Source organism: Silene latifolia, chromosome 8 (assembly GCF_048544455.1).
Source record: "Silene latifolia isolate original U9 population chromosome 8, ASM4854445v1, whole genome shotgun sequence".
Lineage (NCBI taxonomy): Eukaryota > Viridiplantae > Streptophyta > Magnoliopsida > Caryophyllales > Caryophyllaceae > Silene > Silene latifolia.
Window position 1 is genome coordinate 27,280,767 of NC_133533.1, and position 17,491 is coordinate 27,298,257.

The window sequence follows — 17,491 nt, forward strand, 5'->3', positions numbered from 1 at the left end:
GATGGTTCTCGAGATGCGTTCTCGGCTGAGTGGGGTCACTTGCGGGAGTGATCTCACGCCCTAGTTTCGCCCTTCGTGGAACCCGCCACGAAAGGGGATGTGCACATTAATGGACAGGGTTATCGCTCGTATGATGAGCGGGGCTTAGGTGGGAACGGCTGCGGTCCCCCACTGGCAGGGCTGGTCCAGTGGACAGTCGGTGATTGAGATTGTTGGATTGGTGTGGATGTGTGTGTGTGTGTGATGGTTAAGCTGTCTGTTTATCTTATTGTTGATATATTGAATTGTGTGATTAGTACTGACCCCGTTTAAATGTTTTAAAAACTGTGGTGATCCATTCGGGGGTGGTGAGCAGTTATTGAGCAGGTATGATATGACGCGTATGGGATAGCCGGGATGAGTCATCACGTGGCTGTTAGAAGTCTTCACGTGTCGACGGTGTCTTATAGCTTTGATAGTTTTAGCATGAGACCGTCCGAGAATGTTGTATTTTGTTTATTAGTTTTCGTTTTGATCATGTAATCACTTAAACTGTTTACTTTTAAATATGTTTCTTTATTGTCTTATGAATATCATTGCCTCGGGTAACCGAGATGGTGACATCCTTATACCTGAGTGGTCCTGGTAAGGCACTTGGAGTATGGGGGTGTTACATCATCAACACAATTTCTTCTCATCTTCTTTCTTTAACTTTCTTTTTTCTTCAGTTTTCTTAATTCCTAACTTCCCAAATCTTTAATCAATCTTCCATAATTCTTCAAATAATGGCCGCAAAGAAAAAATCTACCAGGGCAGCGGTTCCTGCAATTCCTCCTCCTCGGAATCCCGAGGAAGTTTCTTCGAAACTTTGCTCGCTTCTTCACCGCTCCATCTCCCACAGTAAATAAGCCGAGTGATCCTCCATTGGAGATGATCTCAATATCTCATGGTGCTTTTCAATTCAAGCCTACGAAGGCTTTAAACGAAGATTAGTCTCCTGCAAATCGTTTGAAGCCTGAGTCGAGAAAATTTTAAAGGACAAGGGGATCATCCCCGCTGATGCTGAGGTCTGGATCCCTGAGAATTCTCCTATCAGGGCTGACTGGGCTTGTCCTGGTTGGTTCTACATCCATGACTGGGCCTTGAGCGGTGCCGTAAGCTTCCTTTTTCTCCTCTTATGGTTGAGGTTATTAAGGAGATTGGTGTTCCCTCTTATCAATTAATGCCGATGGTGTGGAAGGTTGTATGTTCTATTGAGAACCTCTGTAAAAAACACAATATTTCTTTTTCTCTTGACGATTTGAAGACTGTTATCTTTGTTAAAACAAAACGATCCTGGCCGTATAAGTTTTAAGGTCGGGCGTCTCGCTCCTCTTCGAGTAATTTGGACAAAGGGCCATGATAAGGGTGGGCTGCTGGCTACATGTTTGTCGGGACCAGTCGTGGGTCCCGACCGGCGTATTTAAATCATGAGGCCTGCGTGGCTGGTGAGTCTTTTAGTTTCTTTCTTTGACCTGCATGTTTTATCTGTTAGTGAAAAAATGAAATGAAAATAATAAGTCATACCTCTTATGTGTGCAGTTGATGACTGGGTTACTGAAACTGAGTATCCTACTCCCAATGTTTCTGCTTTCCTTGCTATTCCTCCTTTGGAGAGGTCCTGGCCTCTTTGTTGTGGGGTTGGTCACCTTCCTCGCTGTTTGAAGGCTGACGGTGTTCCCAGGGCGGCCAAAGCTTCAGGGGCTGCTAGTGCCACTACTTCAGGCAGTGAGTCCATTTTAAACTTTCTTTTCTTTTTATCTGGGTTTCCTGATGATGCTTGGTTTATATTGCTGATATAGCATTTCGTGTTGCAGCTACCAGGTCGTCTATTCGCCTTGCCAGGTTTGGTATGGCTGCCCTCTCAGCCAGGCTGGCTAAGATTAAGGAGGAAGGTCCTCAGGAAAGCGGGGATACTGAACCTGTCATCGACTTGACCGAGCGATCCGATCTTTGCCAAGGTCACTCGCACTGTACCTCGCCGAGACAAGTTCAAGCTGAGCCCAAAAAAGGCCAATTGAAGATGTTGATGTTTTCGCCGGTTAGTTAGGGAGGTGAGAGCCAGGTTGGATAATATGGAGGTGCTAGGGTGAAGATCGGGGACTATGCAGCTTCTAAATCGGATGTCATGCTTACCCTTGACCTGTTGAGATCTGCTACTCGGGCATTTGCTTGATGAGATCACTCGTCGGACCTCTTGGTGGGTGCCCCGCTGCTGTGAGAGAGGTAAGCTGGAATAATTTCTACGTGTGTTTTGTTTTGGTAGTTTTCTATTGTTGGTATTTTATACTCATACTTTTCTTGTTTTTGACCAGGGTGCTGCGACCTGTCTCCATAATGCCTATCAGGCTACTTCATTGGTAGCCAGAATTGATCTGATCAGATCAGATTATGATAGGCTAAAGTTTGAGCTGGATTTTGCGCGAGCTGACCTGGCTGCTAAAGCTGCTGACTTGACAAGGGTGCAGGCTGAGAGGGATGCTGCTAAGACTGAGGCACCTTCGAGCAAGCGGCTATTGCAGGAAGCCCTGGACAGAAATGAGGAGCTCACCCACGAGAGGGATGACTTGGAGTTTAAGCTAGATGATGCTTCCTTCTATTTCTATATCAAAGGCAGGGCAACTGCTATGTCGGAGCCTGTCGAGGCCAAGGCAAAATGGGACCCTGCAGCTGAGATGGCTTTTGCTGCTTCAAAGTATCCTGACCTACATAATTTGGAGAATGAACAGGAGGTCGACTCCCGTGGGAGCGGGGACGTTGAGGCCGAGCCGGCTAAGAGTGGGGAGCAAAGTTGTTGATCTGCTGCTTTGCTTGTAAGGAGAAGCAGTAATATTTTTTAATTCTCAGTTGGTATTTTGGCCCATCCAGAGGGGATGTCCCTGGACAAACATTATTTTTATTTTCCTGTTTTGGGTCAGGGGGACTCTCCCTGGCCTTTATGAATATTTTGGCGCCTTTGCCCCAGGGGGTAAAGGTTTTTATTAATATAGGCATGATGGCCTTCTTTTGGCTTATCCTATCTTTTGCTTTACTGGTGAATTTCATCCTGTTGGTGCTGTCAAGCATCTTGCTTTGAATAACCTGCACATTATTTTCGTTTTAATTTGTCATGAGTATTTCAACCAAGTATAGTTTTTTGCTATAATGGTTGAAGGGGTGGGAAATCCGGCCTGTCAGGAGGGCTTATGTCCCCTGCCTAGCTGGAGGGCTTGGTATTCGGCCTGTCAAGAGGGCATTTAGACTGATGGTTGGGATAAAACACCCTTGCACCTGTCTTGCTGCGTCCAGCCGGTTGTAATAAGTGGCAGTAAACCTAGTCAGGTCAGGCAATTATTTCATGCCTGATTGGTCCTGACTTTTAAGTGTATCTGGTGGTGGTTACCAACTCGTTAGGCACAGTTAAGTGCAGAATATTTGTTTCAGGAATGTACAATAGAGTAGCCCTCAATCCTGAATATTTATGCATATAATCTTTTATTATGTATAATTGTTCAGGATTCAAAAAGTAAATAGATGGGTTAGTTGAACAGGTATAAAATACAGACAAGGCATGTAAAACATGTAGTTCATCACATAGCATGTTGGGTTGAGTAGTGATTGAATTTATACCTGATTGTAGCCTGATCTTTACATATGGAATAGTTTTAAATGAGTTACATTCCAGGATCTTCGGATCATTTCCCCTTCTAGTGTTTAGAGCTTGTATGCTCCTTGTCCAACAATTGAATCTATTAAGTAAGGGCCTTCCCATGTGGGAGCCAGTTTGCCTGCTGATTTTTCCTTTTTATTTGGAAATACTTTGCGTAGGACAAGGTCTCCTTCTTTGAAGACCTGACCCTGACGTTTTTATTGTAAGTCCTGGCAACTGCTTATTGATATGATGCCATCCTGATTTTGGCACCGTCTCTTAGTTCTTCTGTCAGGACTAAGTTATCTTGCATCAGGTCTTTGTTTGTTTCAACGTTGTTTAGGCCGCATCTGGATGTTGGTACTCTTACTTCCGCAGGGATGACACTTCACAGCCATACACCAGGGAGTAAGGTGTTTGGCCTGTTGCGTTTTTTGGAGTTGTCCTGTCTGCCCATAATACTAATGGAAGTTCTTCAGCCCATCTGCCTCGTCTTCTTTTCAGCTTCTTTTTAGGCAAACTTATGACTACCTTGTTGCTTGACTCTGCCTGGCCATTAGCTTTTGGGTATCCAAGGGTCGATGTTACTAGGTTGATATTCCATTCTTGGCAGAATGCTTGGGTCCTTTTTCCCACGAACTGAGTTCCGTTGTCACATATTATTTCTGATGGGACTCCATATCTGCAAATAATGTTTGTCCTGATGAAGGATATTACTTCTTTTTCGGTTACTTGCCTGTAAGAGTCAGCCTCAATCCATTTGGAGAAATAATCAGTCATGGCTAACATGAAGACTTTTTGTCCTGGAGCTACAGGCAATTTTCCCACAATATCCATGCCCCACTTTATAAATGGCCAGGGTGCGGAAATTGCATGAAGGAGTTCATATGGCTGATGTATGATTGGTGCATGAATTTGGCAGGCTTCGCATTTTGAAGAGTATTCCAGGCAGTCAGCCCTCAGTGTAGGCCAGTAGTAGCCTGTCCGAGAACTTTGCTTGCCAGGCTCTTTCCTCCTTTATGGTTGCCACAGTGTCCATCATTTATGTGGGAAATAATCTGTATACTTCCCTTAAACTAGAAGGATTATAACGAATTTAACAATGATGATTAAAGGTCATAAACAAAATACATAAACAAAGTATAAGGATTTAGAATTAACCTTCGGTCCTAGCAAAATTGGCCTAAGAACAATATCAAAATTGATATTCGCCTATTAGTTGCACCCAAGACGATATGAGATATGCCCTTTGATTATGCTAGAAATCGATCTAAAATTTTCTGTAAAATTTAGTTGTTTTTGTGTTTTGTGATGAGAGAGAGGCTAGGTCAAGAAAAGAATTAGGGTAGAAATAATTCTCTCCCTTTCTTTTTATACTGACCGAATTATCGAGTTAATTAGGAAAGAATAATACTTTCCTAATTTTCGCCATCGATCAGAAATAAGGACTATAAGCTCCTTATTTTTTGGTCTTTCCAAAAATATATAAAGTTTGTTAAATTGTCATCTAGTGAGGATCGAACCCATGACCTCTTGGCTTGTGTACCCTCACTATTACCACTATGACACATTCAACTTGTTGATATTAAATACAACTGATTATATTTAATTACGAATTAACAGATTAATTCGTCCAAGCTAACATTACATATATTTAATTAGATATAACTTATTATATTTAATTTACGAATTGACAGTTAATTCGTCTCAACTAATATTATTTACTTTTCATTAAATAATTATCTCATCAACACATCGACTAACTTTTTAGTCATTTTGGGCATCAATGTGATTATATTTCTATAACCACATTTCTCAAACACATCCTATAGGTGTGACCTTTAGGGACCAGTTGATCACCGCCATCTGTATGATAATAACGTCAAACTTTCTAGCAAGCCAACCGTTATTAGGTAAACGTTAATCAACTGATTAAATATACGAAGTATACCCTTGTGAACCTGTAAGAGATTTACAAATGTTATCACACTAATTTGTGGAGGACACAAGCTCCAACAATTTATTTCTTGAAGTACTAGTTTGGCTTCGTCAAGCTCCAAGCATCTCAGGTAGGGTCCAGCCTGCGATCTCTTGAACAAGGTGTTATTGATGATAGCATAAGTTGAAGCTCTAATTTTAAAAGCCCTTGCCTCATGCCTACCCTGAGGTAGTATTCCTTGGAGAAACCAATCGTAATAGGGTTTAGTTCAAGAGTTATTGTCCTGATTGACAGGATTGACTGTTCGTGTTTGTCGATGGTTGGCTCTAATAAGTGCACAATTGGTATTTTATCGAAAACAGTGGGGGTAAAATTTGAACCTAGGCTGGCCAGAGCATCAGCCTGGGTATTCAGGTCTCTTGATATTTGATCTATATCAAATAAAGCAAATTTAGCGGTAAGGTTTTTTTGCATATTCTAGGTACAAAATCATTTTTGCATCCTTAGCCGTATAAATTCCCTTTATTTGATTGGCAATTAAAAGTGAATCAGTTTTTACCTTTAGGTTTTGAACACCGAGGTCTAGACATACTTTTAAGCCTGCTATCAGGGCTTCATATTCTGCTTCATTGTTGGTAGCTTTGAACTCACAGCTTACAGCCTGAGCTATTACATCTCCCTATGGTGATTTAAGTACTAGTCCTAACCCTGTCCCCCTGGCGTTGGATGCCCCATCTATGAATAGGGTCTATTCCTGGTCTGGGGTTTTATTCTCTAGCTGATTGACCTCTTTTATCAGGTCTGGTTCTAGGTTAGGGCTAAAATCAGCCACAAAGTCTGCTAGGGCCTGCGTTTTGATCACGCCCGGGTTCAAAAGAGATGTCATATGTGCTAATCAGACCGACCATTTGGCCATCCCGCCGAAAGTTCAGCTTACGCAGATGATTTTATGGGTAAGTTGGTCCTGACTATAATTGGGTGACTTTCAAAATAAGGTCTCAGCTTGGTACATGACATAATTAAAGCTAAAACATATTTTTCAAGTAGTCCATACCTTAACTCGGCATCTAGCAGGCTTTTACTTACATAGTAGACTGGATGTTGCTGCCCGTCCTGTTCTTTCACCAGAACTGCGTGTCGATGTGATGATAGGTATATCGACAAAGGTTCTCCTTTTCCGGTTTAGCCGAAGGGTGGAGATGATAAATAGGATTTTAGATCCTGAAAAGCGGCCTCATGCTCATCCGTCCACTGGAATTGTTTATTTTTCCTGAGGAGGTTATAGAATGTTTTTCATCTTTCAGAAGATCTTGATATAAAGCGGTTCAGGGCAGCTACCCGGCCTGTCAATATTTGGATATCTTTGACAGACTTGGGTGACTGTAGTTCCAGGATAGCCTTTATCTGTTCAGGGCTTACTTCTATGCCTCTCTTTGTGACCATATATCCAAGAAATTTGCCTGCAGAGACTCCAAAGTGGCACTTTGCAAAAGACAGCTTCATGTTATACTTTTCTAATATCTCAAATGCTATTTCTAGGTGCTTCACATGATCTTCTGCATTCTTGGATTTCACCACCATGTCATCTATGTATACTTCCATGATGTCACCTATCTGGTCTTTAAACATCATGTTGACCAGGCGCTGGTACGTTGCCCCTGCATTCTTCAGGCCGAAAGGCATGGCAGTGTAACAGCTTTATGCCCCTCGGCCTCGTAATGAATGCAAAGACTCTCCTAGTCAGCAGGGTGCATTTTTATCTGATTGAATCCGCTGGAAGCATCCATGAATTTTAGCATCTTGTGGCCTGTTGTGGCGTCTACCATGGCATCAATATGAGGCAGGGGGAATGGATCTTTAGGGCAAGCTTTGTTCAGGTCAGTGTAGTCTACACAGACTCTCCACTTCCCATTCTTTTTCTGCACAACAACTACGTTAGCCAGCCACTCAGGGTACATTACTTCCCTGATCATCCCCATATCCAAGAGTTTTTCTACTTCTTCATTTATTATGGTGTTTCTTTCAGCTGCAAATTTGCGCCTTTTCTGTTGCACAGGCTTAAAAGATGGGTCAACATTGAGCTTATGAGTAATAATATCAGCGCTAATTCCAGTCATATCAAAATGTGACCAAGCAAACCAAGATGATTTATTTTTAAGGAATTTTACCAGTTCAGGTCTGACACTATCTGGTGCGTCAGATCCTATTAAAACATACTGTCGGGTACTCGTGGTCTAGAATTACCTGATCTGTTTCCATTCTGGGAGGTGCTACATAAGTGCTCCTGACAGGATACTGTAATTGCTATGCCAGGGACTTACCTACCTTGGAAGGCTTCAAGGCTGCTGTATAGCACTCCTGGGCTGTCTTGTGATCCCCTTTGATCGTGGCTATGCCCCAGTCTGTTGGTATCTTGATGCACTGGTGATAGGTTGATGGTACGGCCTTGACATTGTGATCCCAGGGTCTGCCCAGGATGGCGTTGTAGGATGACAAGCAGTCAAGGACCCCAAACTTTTCATAGGATGAGACTCCTTCCACATAGGTTGGGAGGTGGATCTCTCCTAGAGTGCTCCTGGTTTCACCACTGAATCCTACTAGGACGCTGGATTTTTTTATAATTTGATCCTCGTTTATCTTCATGGCTTTCAGTACGTCAAGCATGATCAGGTTTACTGAGCTGCCTCCATCTATCAGGATCCTTCTTACTGTGGCTGTTCCAATCAACATAGAAATGACCAGGCCATCATGATGAACATCAGGGATGCCCACCAGGTCACAATCATTGAAAGTGATTGTTGGGACAGGATCCAGTTTGCAGGGTGACACAGTCCTTGGTGTCCTGGCTATCTTTTTTGCTGCCGAACTTGTCAGGCCGCAGATCTCCGAACCGTCGGATATAAATTTTACTTCATAGATTGGTGGTGGTGGAGGGAGACTACGATCCTGCTTGTGCTCCTGGTTTGCGTGGTTTTCTTTATCTTGGTTTGCGTTCCTGCCCTTCGTCTTGATCAGGTCTTTTAAGTTCCCTGATTTTAACAGGTAGGCTACCTCCTTCCTTAGGGTGAAACAATCATCCGTGGTGTGTCCAATATCCATGTGAAATTCGCACCATTTTGAATTGTCTCTTCTGGGATTTGGATTTTCGGACTTCTTGGGCCATCTAACAGTTGATCCCATGTTGTCAAGTCTCTGGATTAATTCTGCAATATCAGCACTGAAGTTATGTTCGGAGATAGGTGGATAAACTTTAACCTTACCTTGATACTCATGGGCCAGGTTAACTTCCGACTGGTCTGGCCTTGAATATGGTGTAGATCTTTAATTGCTTCCTCTGTTGCTTTTCCTATTGTTTCTTTCATGGTCCTTTGATCTACTGGGTGATCCAAGTTTGTAGCTTTTATCTCCTTCCAGTCTGATGAAAGCAAGAGTCTTGGCCTGAACATCTTCGAAGGTGTGGCAGGGGTACTTAGTGAGTTCGCTGATAGGTCACCGTATGGTAGTAATCCCTGTCGAATGCCTCCACTCTTTGTTCCAACGTCACACCTGGGTATAGACACTTTCTCTTTGTTGAATCTTGCAAGGAATGTCCTGAGAGTTTCATCAGGCTTCTGCGTAACTCGGTAAAGGTCACTGGATCGTTTTTTCAACTCCCTGCTACTTGCAAACTGCTGGTTGAAACTGTTGATTAGGTTGGCAAAGGAATGGATCTTTGCCAGAGGCGAGGTTGATGTACCATTGCAGGCGGGCCGTCAGGGTCGTTCCAAATCCTTTGCACATGCAAACTTGTCTGAACTCGTTGGGAATAGACGCAGCCAACATCTTTTGCTTGTAAAGAGCAACGTGATTTTGTGGATCCGTGGTTCCATCATAGACCCTCATGGATGGAATTGTAAATTTCTTTGGTAGGTCTACTTTTGATATTTCGTCTATGAAAGGCGAATCAGCATAGCTGTCAGGGGCAGCTTCTTCCATGCTGGCAGGTACTCCTGGTATCTTGTCGAATTTTTCATTGAGTTTCTTGATCTCCTGAACTACTGCCATCATGATGGCTGCTGCAGATTCATCAGGTTTCTCTTGATCATTGTTTTTTGGCTCATCATCACCATCTACGTTAATGGCTTTGGGGATACTTGGGCTCCCAAAACTGGAAAAATCAATGTTTTTGATGATTGATGAAAATGGGGTTCCTGGTTGGAATCTAGAGCATGTCCCTTGGGTTTTTTCCAGTTTTTGCTTCAGGGCTGATTCAGATTCTTTCAATTGCAGGATTTCTGCTTTAGTTTGGGCCACTTTTTCTTTCAGGCTTTCCAACTCAGCGATTTTTTGGAGAGCTGCGTTCAATTGTTCTTCAACGGTGGGTTGGGCCATTTTTGTAGGTTTTTAAGTTTTTGTAAGATAGGAAAAATGGATTAAAGTGCTAGATGCCCCATGGTGGGCGCCAATTGTTTTGTATGGATTTTGCACAAGGCGAAATCAGGTCAGGGTGAGACTGTGTAGGGTTAACTAGCTCTAGGAAATCTGTTGGTCAGGTTGTCAGGGTAAAGCAATAAGACGTGAATGAAATAACGATAATAACAAGACAAGCAATTTTGTACGTGGAAAACCCTTGAATGGGAAAAAACCACGGGCACCAAGCCAGGAGAGGATTTCACTAAGTAATTTGGGAGAATAATTATATGATAATAACAATATTTGTATTTCTCTAAGTGTTGTATATGCTTCTTCTTGCGTATGAATGAGATGCCTCCTATATCTTCAAAGTGTTCCTTATATAGTCTTCCATCTTAAATGGCTGCTTGATCTGGTCATTAAAGGCTGAATATTCTCCATAATTGCCAGTAATAATCACCGAGTATTTCTCCCTTAATTAGCGTATTTACTGTATAATCTTCACACTTAATGCTGCGCATTTAATTCCTTTAATATACGCGGATATGGTCAAATATCGTCCTGATATTTTGACCGTTGTCCTCTTCATGGCCTGACGCCTATCTTCATGTGCCCTAATAGCCCGACACCCTGACAGCCTGGTAGTCAGGTTCAAGTGAGGTACTGATCAGGGCGGTCTGTGAATTCCCAGGCCTAACAGTAACGAAAGTGCCCTCGTAAGAGGAATTAAAACAGATTGATTAAAGTTGATTATGGTGGAGTTGATCAAATTGGTCGGTCATGCAAAACGAGGATGGTACTCAGAAGGATCCGAGCTTACGTGGTCGAAAGTTCAAGCACGTAGACGCCAAAAAGTAAGAACGTGGTCTAGAATGCAAAGGGAGAAGAGAAGGGCGGACACTCGCGTGAGAAATATGCGAGACCGAAGGTCTCTATTTATACTAATCACGTGGAGGAAGTAGGGTTTTTCGGAGAAACTTTGGAAGTGAATCTCGAAAAGATATGAAAAGATACGAAAAATACGCAGAAAAGGACTTGGGAAGAGGCGCAATAGGCACTGCGTCTCTTGGAAGAGGCGCAGCACTTGCTGCGTCTATTCCCAAGTGGTTTCCTCCTGCGGAAGAAAGATTTCCGTGTTTGGTTTATGGAATAACGGAATAATTTGGTTTTCCTTAATACTTTGTGTGAATATTACGGGAAATTGTTTACCAAAGATTAAAAGATTTATAAAATATGGAATAGAAATATCCGGAACATTCCAGAACATTCCGACTCGGCATTTTAATGGTTGTCAGAAAATGAAGACGGTTTTAGGCCCGGACTCCAAATGTACTCTAATTACTACCAAAATGACCGTATCGGCACGTAGATGACAATTAAGAGGTTGACATAAATGTTTGAGCGATCACTTGACGATAAACTTACGAACTGTCACAAATCGTTCCGCGTACCAAACATGCGGCCCAATCATCACCGGGTGGTTTGCGGGAGGTGCAGAAATGAGGTATCTACAGAGCCCCCACTTTGACTGAGGCTTGGACAAGGCGAAAGTCAAAGTATAGCCATCAGGTCAATCGAAGATTACAATCTGACGACTATGGCGACGCGAGGCGGCTCAAGGGGTCTGAACCAAGGACCTGTCGTCGGGAACATTTTAGAGTCTGTCGACTATCGGGGAGGGTCGTTTAAAGTCCATTAGACTACGTAAAGAGGCTCACCAGCCATAAGAAGAGATCATACCTGAAATTCCTTGGAACTCTAGGGAAAACAAAACGCGATATTGGGAGAATATAGCAGGACACAGTCTGGAACTGCTGGGAGAAATCTGTTTGTGTTCAGCTTCAAACAAACTTCGGAAGAATTTGGGGTCGATGTTGATCTCCATGTCTCGAGAGGAAGTGACTGTCGGTCGTGAACTCTCGCTGGGGGAACATAATCGGGAACTGATCTCCATGTCTCGAGAGGGAAAGTCTATCTGTGTACTCTCGCTGGGGGAATATTATCGGGAACTGATCTCCATGTCTCGAGAGGGAATGTCTATCCGTGTACTCTCGCTGGGGGAATATAATCGGGAACTGATCTCCATGTCGAGAGGGAAAGTCTATCCGTGTACTCTCGCTGGGGGAACATAATAAAGGCGTGTCGAAACACCTGTCAAAGAAGGAATGCTCGTTGTGGCAAGCTAGGTCTTGGGTAAAAAAAATAAGGCGATAATTTTTTGTTGGCTTGGAAGATGTGGATCCGGGCGAAGAACATACGTCAAACGGACCAAATATGTGATGTAGCATCAAGGAAGAGGCGCACCAAAGATGGGCCCACAAAAATAGCGAACTCATAACGAATTGTTGAAAACTCGTATGAAGGGAAGCTGAGGAAGAAGCGCAGCAAGAGCTGCGTCCCTTGGAAGAGGCGCAACACCTGCTGCGTCTATTCCTGGGCGTGTCTTTCCTGCGTAAAAACCCGATGAAACAGGGGTTTCATTTCACTATTTCGAAACATAAAATCTCAATTACTCTCTCAAATTCCAACCATTTCCATCAAAATTTTATCCAAAAGCTTGCATTTGCCATGACTAATCGAGGTATGTGTATCAATCTTGCATTTATCTTCCGTATTTGCTCAAATGGGATCGACAAAATTAGGGTTTTCGACCCTAATTAGTCGAAAATTTGGGGCTTTTCCCCCAAATGATTTTGCCTTGCCAAATTGACTTTGTAAATGGCCAGTTGGTAACATAAGGATCATAACCATGTATTTGTTTCGAATTTTCGTTGAGTTTTTGAGCATTTGAGTGAAATTGAGACGGTTTCACAGCTAAACCGTAAATTTCTTCGAAAATAGCCTTAGGATTGCCCATTTGTGAAGAAACTTGATATTTGGAATCCTTGTATTATGGGTAAACTTCCTACCATCTCGGAATTTTGGTTTGTGACGGCTTTTTCAGGACGCTTTTCTAGGGGCATAATCGCCGTTATAACGAAATGCTGTCGAAATTCCGACTCGAACCCATAACTAGGCTTCAACTTAGGCTTGACTTGACCCAAATTACCACATGAGCGGACGAGTTTGTGGGAAAGTTGCCAAATATGGCGAGAAAAGAGCGATTTCGGAGCTCCGAAAACTCGAAAATCCCCTAATCAAGGCTTGTCGTCACTTGACGCGGCCTAAATTTACTTTAATTTTGCAGGTGACGAGGCTTCTACATCTGGGAGGGCTCCCATGGACGTGGACACTGCTGTGGACCCTTCTCAGGTGCTTGAGGAGGCGTTGAAGGAGGCTTTCACTGCTGCGGTGATGGCTGCTGAGGACGAGGTCCTAGAGGAGGAGGCTGCTGAGGAGGAGGAGGCCCCGAGACGGGCCAACGTTGGAGAAGGTGGTTGCCAGCTGAGTGAAGCACCTGCGTGGGCTGAGACCTGGGACAGTAGGCACCTGCTCTAGGCTGCGGAGGGTCACCTGTCCTACAGGACGGTGAAGAGCTTGGAAAATAGGATTCATCACTCTTCATTCATCTTCTTTCATTTCTGTTTGTCACTCCTTTTCTTCTTCATTTGAGCTAAAGATATCTTTTGTTTCAAATCAACATAGGAGGCCGGGAACATCAGGTCTTTCTCGGGCTATACGACGGCGATGGGGTGCTACGAGAGGCTATCGGCTGAGGAGCGGGCCATGATCGAACAGGGAGCGTTCAGTGCCTTGGTGCAGGCTTGGAGGGATATTGCGAGGAGGAAGCTTCGGGCTAACCTCAGTCTCGTTCGAGCGTTCTTGGACCGATTTTGGGACACGATCTCCACGTTTCACATGCCTTTTGGTGAGGTGGGGGTCACTTTGGAGGACTACGGCATGATTAATGGTCTGCCGTGTGGGACTGAGGTGGTGGAGTGGCCAGAGACGGCCATGAGGGTTGACTCGGCGAAGGCCAGGAGGTTGATTGGCTGGAACTTGGCGCCGAACGCGGCTGCGGTACCTGGCTTGGTGCCTAGTTCTTACGTGCGGGACTACTTCGCGGGGAATACCCCGGCGTTGTTGGTGATTGACGGGAGGGAGACGGCTCCTCCTCCCTCCACTGCAGAGCAGAGAGTCCGCTTGTGGCTCCGGTGGTTCTTCTCTTCAATTTACCTCGGAGAAAAGGGAGAGAGGATTTCGACGAAGCTTCTTCCCTTTATTTTTGACATGAGTTCCCTAGGCCGTTGGGACTGGGTCACTGCTGGTTTTGCGGTCCTCATCCGCTTCATGAGGGCCATGGTTCGTCCGGAGTTGATGGAGAAGGGGACTTCTCCTGCTGCTGTTGGCCCTGGACTGTTGTTGGAGGTATGAACCTTCACTTCTTCACATGAAAGATCATTTCTTTTTCTTATCAAGTCACGAAGGATCGTTGCTGATTATCTTGATTTACAGGCGTGGGTGTACTCCTACTTTCTGGGCCTCGCGCCCAAGAGGACGGAGCCGGTGGAGAAGGCCTATCCCGTCGTGAGGGATTGGGTGATGTGCTGCACGAGGAGTCGGCGTTCCTTCCACGACGTCTGTCGGCGGGAGGTGAACGCTCTTCAGCTGGACGGCGTGAGTATTTTACCTTACCTTTGACTGCGTTTTCTTTCTCTACTTTTAGAACTGATCATAAGAATAACCCTTCGTTTGCTTTTCTAGTGGGTGCCTAGGCCTTCGGAGTAGTACGCTGGCGCTCCTCCTTTCGTGGCTGAGGTCCTTCGACCTAGGAGCTCGAGCCGGCAGCTGCTGAGGATGTCGATGGGTCCTGTGTGGTACTTGGGTGAGCACTTGGCTCATCAGTGCTCTCGGGATGTCTTGACGGTTCCCATCGATTTTCCTCGGACGATGTTTATGGAGCCTTCTGAGGCTGAGAGGGAGGCTGACCTGGCTGGTGTCGGTGGCGACGCCCTCCTCCTTCCTGGTGAGGACTACTCGGCGTTCCTCTACGGGAGGTTGGCGTACTGGCCGGTTGTGGTAAGTGCTTTGCCCTCTTTCATTCTTGATTGTTTGAGCATACGATGAAAGATCATCGGTTAACAGAAATCATCTGACTTTGCAGGAGGTCGAGGCGGTGGGCATCGAGCCCCCAGAGTACCCGAGACCCTTGAGTACACCGACACGACGAGGATGACGACGATCTCCGAGCTACGTGACTTTGACGTGCGGTGAGAGATGCTGGCCTGGACGATTGGCAGCATCTGATCCGGAGGGTGAGTCTTCTAGTCTATATAGTTTTCGTGTAAGAACACATTTGCTCGAGTTTGCTCAGTTGTTAAAACTTTTCCTTTTGAAATGCAGGTCGCGCCATCCCGGTTCGTGGCTTTGTGGAGGGTAGCCAACCGGCTGCGGGCTACCGCCGTTGAGGCACTTGCTGGTGGCCGAGGACGTCAGGTATGAACCTCCGTTTACTTTATTTTTGAGTTTTCTAATTTTCTTTTATGCTTGAAATGATTGACATGAGTCAGTTTTGTCGTTTGCAGAGGGAGCACGAGCTGGAGCGAGAGCTTGCTCAGTCACGAGAGGAGACGGCTCGCCTGCTGAGGGAGCTCGAGTTTCGTGACGCCGAGGTTGCTGCTCTCGAGGCGAGAGTTGCTGAGTTAGACGGCGACGAGCAGTAGCTTTCTTGTTGTTTCTTGTTTTTGGCTGTATTTTTGTACATTTGTACATTTTCGGGCATTTGGATTTTGTTTTGGGGCTCGAGCCCCCAGTTTGGTGTACACATCCCTTTTTGATCGTATATATCACGGCCTGAGTGCCTTTGCTGCTGGGTTGCTTTGTTTGTACCTTCAGGTTAGCTTTAAACAGGTTTGGTAGATGACGGTTTACGCCGTCATGCTGCCGAAATTTACACAGAAATCACACAGAACAGATATTTGTACATATGGCTTAAATTAGCGCAAAATAATGACTCGAAAATGCAAAAAAGGTATGACCAGAAATGCAAAAATTTGGTCGGAAATGGCAAAAATGCAAAAAATTGGTCGGAAATGACCGGACGGTAGGAAGGGTTACCCCCTAAAAAAAGAAAAAATAAAAACATATAAGTTTGAAGTGGAGAGTGAAACGATTTCCCCAAAAGGAAAAGAGGTAAAGTTCGAAAAATGATATAATGAAATTAAATACCAAAATGTAAAAAAGAATAAATGAAATTAAATTGGTGAAATGATTCCCCAAAAAGAAAATTAAAAAGGAATGTATAAGTGTGCTAAAATGACGAAAATGTTGATATCGTCTCGAGATGCGTGCCCACGAAATTAGGAAACACGAAATATGGTAACTTGACGCATTTACCAAAATAATAACCCGTATGAATAGGAAATTATTCGTTGAGGAATTTAGAAAAGATCCATCGCGGAAAATCATAGAAAACAGCTGAGGAAGAGGCGCAGCAAGAGCTGCGTCCCTTCGAAGAGGCGCAGCACCTGCTTCGCCTGTTCCCCAGTGCGTCCGTTCTGACGGATTTTAGGATACAGCTTTTAGTATAAATAGAGACGTCGAAGGAGGTTTTGTTCACATAATTCTTCCGTCTTTCTTCGTCTTATTACACAAAACTCCCAAAATAAGCCTACAACATGAATACTCTTGAAATTCGTCAAAAAGAATGGACAAATGAGTTCTCTAGTGTGGAGAAGTATGACATGGGTGCTTATAATTTTGGAGCACTTTTGAGCTTGAAGTTGATCAAGGTAGTCAAACCGTTTTTCGATGCTTGTCTTGACTATTGGGACCCGAATCATCACGTATTTGCCTAGCCTGGAGGCGACATTTGCCCATTTCCTGAGGAGATTGCTGCGATTGGTGGTTGGGATCCGGAACATTTGCCTGCTATTCCCTCCACTTCTCAAGGGTATAAGAATAAGTTTAGAGACTTGCTTGGATTGGCCAGAGTTGATGTTGACCGTCTTGTGACTTCTAAAGGAGTGCGAATGTTGGATTTCATCGATCGCTTCATCAATAAGGTTGATCCTACTGTTTCTTATGTTGCAAGGCGAAGGGCATTCGGGTTTTGCCTGTTTCATGTATATGTCCTTCAAGGGCACATTGATGAGGACATGAGGGGCGACCCTCGTCTTTTGAGCCTGATTGAGCAAATGGAGCTGCGCGGGAGCCCAGCTTGTGTGTGTTTAGGAGAGATCCTATTGGGCTTGGATAACAGGAAAGCCAATCGCGACCTACCTTATCTGGGAAGTCCCATTATTTTGCAGGTCAAAGAAACTTTTTCTGTTCTTTCTTTTTTTTTTTTTCGTTTTTTTTTGTTCCCTTTTTTTTTCGTTTTTTTTGTTCTTTTTTTTTTTCGTTTTTTTTATCCCTTTTTTTTCGTTTTTGTTTTGTTTTTTTTTTTTCGTTTTTTTTTATACCCGCTTTTGGTAGGTCTGGCTTATGGTGCGTCGTCGATTGATCGAGCCCCCAGTTTATGTTCCTTCTTACCATGCTCGTTCGATTGCAATGAGGACCAGGCTTTACATGGTGGACTTCACTCGAGTGTGCAACTACTGGGAAAACAAGTTGAAAAGTGAAGATGGCCCCTT